A 7,041-nucleotide genomic window follows, 5' to 3' on the forward strand; every position below is an offset into this window, starting at 1 on the left:
TGAGTAAGTTTCTTGCCAAATTTTACCCCCCTCAAAGGATCATAAGATTGAAGACTGAGGTGCAGACATTCACTCAAATGGAAGCTGAAAATTTATATGAAGCATGGGAAAGATATAAGGCACTATTGAGGAAATGTCCACCAGAGATGTTTACTGAGTGGGATAAGTTGCAGAACTTCTATGAAGGACTTACTCTGAAAGCTCAAGAAGCACTTGATCATTCAGCTGGAGGCTCACTACAACTCATGAAAACTACAGAGGAAGCTCAAAACCTCATTGATATGGTGGCCAACAACTAATATTTCTTTGCTCATCAAAGGCAATGCCAACCATCACAAAGAAGAGGAGTAATGGAGTTGGAAGGAGTGGATTCAATTCTAGCTCAGAACAAGATGATGCAGCAGCAGATTCAACAACAGTTTGAGCAAATGGTCAAAAGAATTGATGGCCTGCAAGTAGCATCAGTGAGCGCCACAAGCCAACCATCAACCACATAGGTGCAAAATGAAGAAACCCAAGAGGAGCAATAGCAAGAGCAAGTCCAATACATGCACAACCAAAACCCCGGAACAAATGAAGTCTATGGTGATACCTATAATCCATCTTGGAAGAACCATCCCAACCTCAGATGGGGAGACAACCACAATCAAACTCAGCAACCATGGCAAAGAAACTCAAATAAAAACAATTGGAAAAACACAAACCACAATAACCAACCAACTAACCAAAACACCTACCATCATCCAACAACACCCCAAAGCCAACCCATCTTACAAGAATCCCAGAGGATTACTAATCTAGAACTACTCATGGAGAAAATGATGAAGAACCAAGAATTGACAACAAAGAACCAAGAAGCTTCCATGAAGAACTTAGAAAGGCAGATTGGACAAATCTCCAAGCAGATTTCTATTGAGAGACCCTCAAGCTCACTACCAAGTGACACCATTCCTAACCCAAAGGAAGAATGCAAAGTCGTGCAATTAAGGAGTGGAAAGATATTAGTGGATGGCAACCAAGGAGCAACTAAGGAACTCTTGGAGAATGACAAAGAGTCAACAGAGAAAGATGAAGCTAACAACAAGGACATAACAAGCAAGAATGTCCCAGAAAAGCTCACAGAAGAAAACAACCAACCAAAGAACTCATGGAAGGGAAAGCAGATCATGAAAGAACCAAATTCAAGACAGCAGCAAGTGGAAGAGAGTCTTACACCTCCACTACCTTTTCCACAAAGATTCCACAAAGAGACAAAGGATCAGCATTTCCACAAATTTCTTGAGACTTTCAAGAAGCTGGAAATCAACATACCTTTGGCTGAGGCATTAGAGCAAATGCCTCTATATGCCAAGTTCTTAAAGGAGCTCATCAATAAGAAAAGAAGTTGGAATGAGAAGAAGACTGTAATGCTTAGTGAAGAATGCAGTGCACTAATCAAAAAAGGGCTCCCTCCCAAGCTTGAAGATCCTGGAGGTTTCTTCCTACCCTGCACTATTGGAAGCCTATTCATCAACAAGGGGATGTGTGACTTAGGAGCAAGTATAAATCTAATCCCATCTTCTTTAGTGAAAAAGCTTGGCATAGAAGAGGTGAAACCAATACAGATGTCCTTGGAATTGGTGGACCAATCAGTAGTATATCCTAAAGGGTTGATTGAGAACCTTTTAGTTAAGGTTGACAAGTTCATCTATCCGGCAGATTTTGTGATCCTGGATTCATCAGAGAATGGGAATGACTCCTTAATACTTGGTCGACCATTTTTGGCCACTGCTAGAGCCATTGTAGACATAGAACAGGGAGAGCTAACTCTTAGGATGCATGAAGAGAGCATCACCTTGAAAGTGTTTCCAGAATCACAAAGTAAGGAAGAAACAAGCAAGATAAGTGACTATCTTCCAGGGCAAGCAATCAACAAAACTATAGAACAGAAAAGTAAGCAGGTACAAGGAGGGGAAGGAATTCAAAAAGAGGCCGGGATGATAAACAAAAAGGGAGGAATCACAACTCGAGTCACTGTCGAAGGAGACAGATCAACAAAGAAGAAAAAGAAGAAAAACAGGAAGAAGGGTTACAAAGGGTGGAAGAACAAAAAATTTCCAACTGAAGGATTTTCCAAAGGTGACAAAGTACAATTAGTATATCAACAGCTGGGAACAGAAGATCATTACACTGTCAACCAAATACTCTCTCTTGAGCACATTGAAATTAAGCATCAAGGCACACAGAGAAAGCTTACAGTGAGAGGGGACAAGTTGAGACATCACCAGCATCAACCACCTTAAAGGGAGTTCAATGTCAAGCTAGTGACAATAAAAGAGCGCTTCATGGGAGGCAACCCATGATTTAAGATTCCTGTCCTTTCTTTTATTCAATAAGTTATGATTACCTTAGCATGATTTTGAACGTTCATATAAATGCATACATTGTTTTGAAGCACATGTCAGATTTCTAAGTTTGGTGTGCCTTAAGGCACACCCAATTTATTTTTCAAAAAAAAAAAAAGGGGAGGTTATTCTTAGAACATATGCATAATACTTTTGATGAAGCATATGACCAAACATTAAGTTTGGTGTCTGCATGTGTAACAATGTTCAAAAGATCATTTCCTATTCATGAAATCAAAATCATGCAGAGAGGGATCATGCATCATTATTTATGTATATATCAATTGTGAAGGATTTACCGCATTGCTAAGCCATCTTCTCAGTAAGATATAAGTTTGGTGTTCACCAACCTTTGGCAATTCTAATTAAGGGACACAATTGATCATTTATGAAAAAGAAACAAAAACAATTTTTTTATTGCAACTCACTTACCAACGTATACATCCATATCCTAAGGCTAGCTGTTTTGGTTTATTCAGGAGAAAGAGATTGAGACAAAAACAAGGAGGGGCCATGGCTAGGACAAGCTAAGAGAAGAGTGATCACATGTGCCTAGAAGAGCGTGCTCCTTGGGAAGCAGAATTCGCATGCATGCATCATTGAACACCTAAACGCATGCAACCAATGAGAAGAGAATCCCCGTCAAAGCCTCAACAATGCATGCAGACCGTTCATTCCATGAACCATTTGGATGAACAACTCAATCTCAACCATTCATGAGCACCAACGAACTCCTTCCTCACTTATTATGGTTTTGTTGGAAAGCTTGAAGAATCTGCCTATAAATAGCCGTTAGCACTAAATAGTTTACACACTCATTCAAGCTACCTTCACATGAAAGCCATAATCCCCTCTACTCCCAAAACTAAAACAATTCCCTTATCTCACACAACAGAACCGAGAATCATCCCAAACACAACACATCTTTCTTCTATTCTCATTTTTCCCTCCATCTCACCTCAAATCCAATGGCCTCCTCAAGTTCAAAAAGAAGGCCGGGAAAGGAACCTATGGTAGCCGAACCTCCATCATATGATGCAAACAAATTTAGATCCCAATTCCATGAAGGGAGATATCATAGGTTTATGGAGGCAAAGAATGTCATCTATGAGAAAGGCCTTGAGTTGAGGGACGGGGAATACCCCATCATGAGGCAAATCACTAAAGAAAGAAGGTGGGAACTTTTATGTGCTCCTCTTGTCGACATCAGTGCAGTCATGATCAGGGAGTTCTATGCAAATGCTGTAAAAGAAAACAAAGATAGTGCCCCTTACACAAGTTATGTCAGAGGAGTTGAAGTGAGTTTCAGCCCAGCAGCCATCACAAGGGCCCTAAAGTTGAGAACCATAACTTATGCAGAGCCCAGTTATGAGACCAGATTGCAGATGGAAAACAATCCTGATGAGATCTTGCAAGGGTTATGTGTGGAGAATACAGATTGGGAAAGAGATTCAAAGGGAATTCCAAGTCACTTGAGGAGGATAAATCTTACTCCTGTGGCCAAGGGATGGTATGAAATAGTGAGGAGATCTATCCTCCCTACTGGAAACGCCTCTTGGGTCACAATCAAACGAGCACTCTTGACATACTGCATCTTACACGGAGGTGAAATCAACCTCGCACAACTCATAGCCGACAGTATCCAAGAGATGGCTAACAGCACAAGCAAATCAAGTGGTCTTGGACATCCAAGTACCATCCTCATGCTATGCGACAAAGCTGGAGTAATCTTTGAAGATGAGGACACAGAAAAAGTGAAAAAGGGGAAAGGGATCACCAAGAAGAGTATGGAAGGAATAAATGAAGAAGATGATCCAGAGGGGGTGGTAGCTCCCAGGCAAAGGAGATCACAAAGAGAGGAAGGACGAAATCAAGCTCATGATGCCATAGACATGAGCCAGCTACACAGAGCAATAGAAGAGTTATCTCAACAACTCATGCAGACTCAACAAGAGCAAAATCAGGGGCGCCAAGAGCAATATCTAGAGCCCCATCCAGAGTTTAGGGAGCAATATCTGAAAGATAAAGAGGAGAGAGAAGCTTGGCAGCGTCAAATGGAGGAGAAGCAAGAGAGATGGCAACAGCAAATGATGACTCAGCAGCAAGAATTTCAAGCACAGATTCTTGAAGGACAAAAAGAGCAATACAAAGAATTCAAAGAATCATATGATAAGCTGTACTTTAGTCAAGCTAAAGCAGGGGAATATAGTCACAACCTGTATCAATGGAAGAATATTCATCACACCATGGGAGAAGTTAGATATGCGCAAAGAATGGAGAATGATGAAAACATGCAAGCAAGGTTGGAGTACTTGACCCATAATTTGCCAACACTCAATCCTCAGATCAAGCCATTTGAGCAATGCCCTGAATTTGGAGCCAAGCAACAAGCAAGGTCTCATCACTATACGGAGGCAACTTTTAAAAGATTGGAAGAAGTTGGGCTCTCAGGACTCTTAGATTCTGTCTGGGGAAGAAGATGTCCCGGTGAAGAGATCCGAGACTATTCCAAGCTAGGGAAGAGAAAGAAGAAAAAGGGAGAATCAAGCAGCAGCCACGACCATTAGAAGGTGGCAAAGTTCTTTCATACCCCTTGTTTCATTCTTCTAATAAGGAGAAGCATGTCTGAAACATGATATGCCTCCACTGTTTATTTCCTTTTTATTTCATTTTCTTGTACTTTTCTTTGTTCAATAAGTAGCTAGAGAAATGATCTGCATAATGCTTGTCATTCATCACTTAGCTTGAATTTTGTTTTGTTTCCCATATGCTTGAATAAAAGAGATTTTGTTTGAATTGAAAAGTAAAAATCTAATGTTGCATAAGTAGAATGGAAGCTACTGGTGGTATATGTGTTTGATTAAATGCATAACTCATGAAATAAGTGCTGCATAGTATCATTTTCATTGAAGTGTGAGCTAGTTGCTGTTATGAAGGATCGTATCAATAAAGAAAAAGCCCTTGAGAACAAAATTAAAACAGAAAGAAAAGGAAGAAGAAAAAGGCAATGTGGCAAGAAAAAAAAAACAAAGAATAAAGGTTGGACACCAATAGCTTGGACCCTAGGACACATGCCTGTGGTGTTCTTGTACTAGGATATGCTTGGATAAGTAAATTCTAAAGGGTATTTTAAAACCCGGTCACTTAGATCAACTGATTTGGGATGGCCAATTGAAAGTCCACAATAAAGAGCAACCTAGATACATAACATTTAGTTATCCAAAGAGATGCTGGGCATCAATGATCCTAGGAAGAAGTAGTGAGCTATGTGTCTGTGGTGGAAGATGTTGAGTAAAAATAAAGCCAAAGGCTACTACTACAATATTAGACACCAAGCCTTCAAGAATAATAAGCTTGATAAGCAACATGAGAAAAGAAAAGTTAGCAAGGGAGCAAAGAAAGAATAAACCTTATAACAGCAAGTTTAGCAAGCCTTTGAGGAAGAATGTATATTATGTAACAGCAACAATAATTGAGTTATCATTATCTGCATAAAAACCCCATGAATCACATTCTGCTATATGCCTAATAAGGATATGTTTCTTTTCTTGTTCATTTTATTTTCTCTTAGTTTTGATGCTTGCTTGGGGACAAGCAAGATTTAAGTTTGGTGTTGTGATGACAGGTGGTGGACGAAATTGTGATCTATTGTCTTTGTACTTGTATGAAATTTAATAATTGGCTCTATTTGAATTCACAACTCCGTTCAACTAACCAGCAAGTGTACTGGGTCGTCCAAGTAATAAACCTTACGTGAGTAAGGGTCGATCCCACAGAGATTGTTGGTATGAAGCAAGCTATGGTCACCTTGTAAATCTCAGTTAGGCAGATTAAATTGGTTTCACCTTGTAAATCTCAGTTAGGCAGATTAAATTGGTTTATGGTTTCGAAAATTAATAATAAAATAGAAAATAAAAAGGGATAGAAATACTTATGTAAATCAATAGTAGGAATTTCAGATAGGTGTATGGAGATGCTGTGTTCCTCTTGAAACTCTGCTTCACTACTCACTCTTCCTTCAATCCTTCTTACTCCTTTCCATGGCAAGCTGTATGTAGGGATATCATCAATGGCTACTTTTAATCCTCTCGGAAAATGGTCCTATGCGCTGTCACTGACGGCTATCGTTGGAGGCATCACCCTTAGTTGATAGCTACATCCCATCCTCTCAGTGAAAATGGTCCAAGCTCTGTCACAGCACGACTATCATCTGTAGGTTCTCAATCAGTTACTTATAACATGAAGATTCTGTTGGGGAATCTAAGAGATATGCGCCCGCCTAAGGTAGAACGGAAGTGGTTGTCAATCACGCGCGTTCATAGGTGAGAATGATGATGATGTCACGGATCATCACATTCATCAAAGTGTTGTGCAACGTATATCTTGGAATAAGAATAAGAGAGAATTGAATAAAAGTAAGAGTAATTGTATTGAAACTTGAGGTACAGCAGAGCTCCACACCCTTAATCTATGGTGCAAAAACTCCACCGTTGAAAATACATAAGTAAAGGTCAGGCATGGCCGAATGGCCAGCCCCCTGAGTGATCAAGAGACCGAATAATCAAAGGCTAAACAGTCAAGAGATTAAACTGTCAAAAGATGTCTAATACAATAGTTAATGTTCTATTTATAATAAACTAGCTCCTAGGGTTTACAT

This window comes from Arachis stenosperma, chromosome 4 (genome assembly GCF_014773155.1).
Source record: "Arachis stenosperma cultivar V10309 chromosome 4, arast.V10309.gnm1.PFL2, whole genome shotgun sequence".
Lineage (NCBI taxonomy): Eukaryota > Viridiplantae > Streptophyta > Magnoliopsida > Fabales > Fabaceae > Arachis > Arachis stenosperma.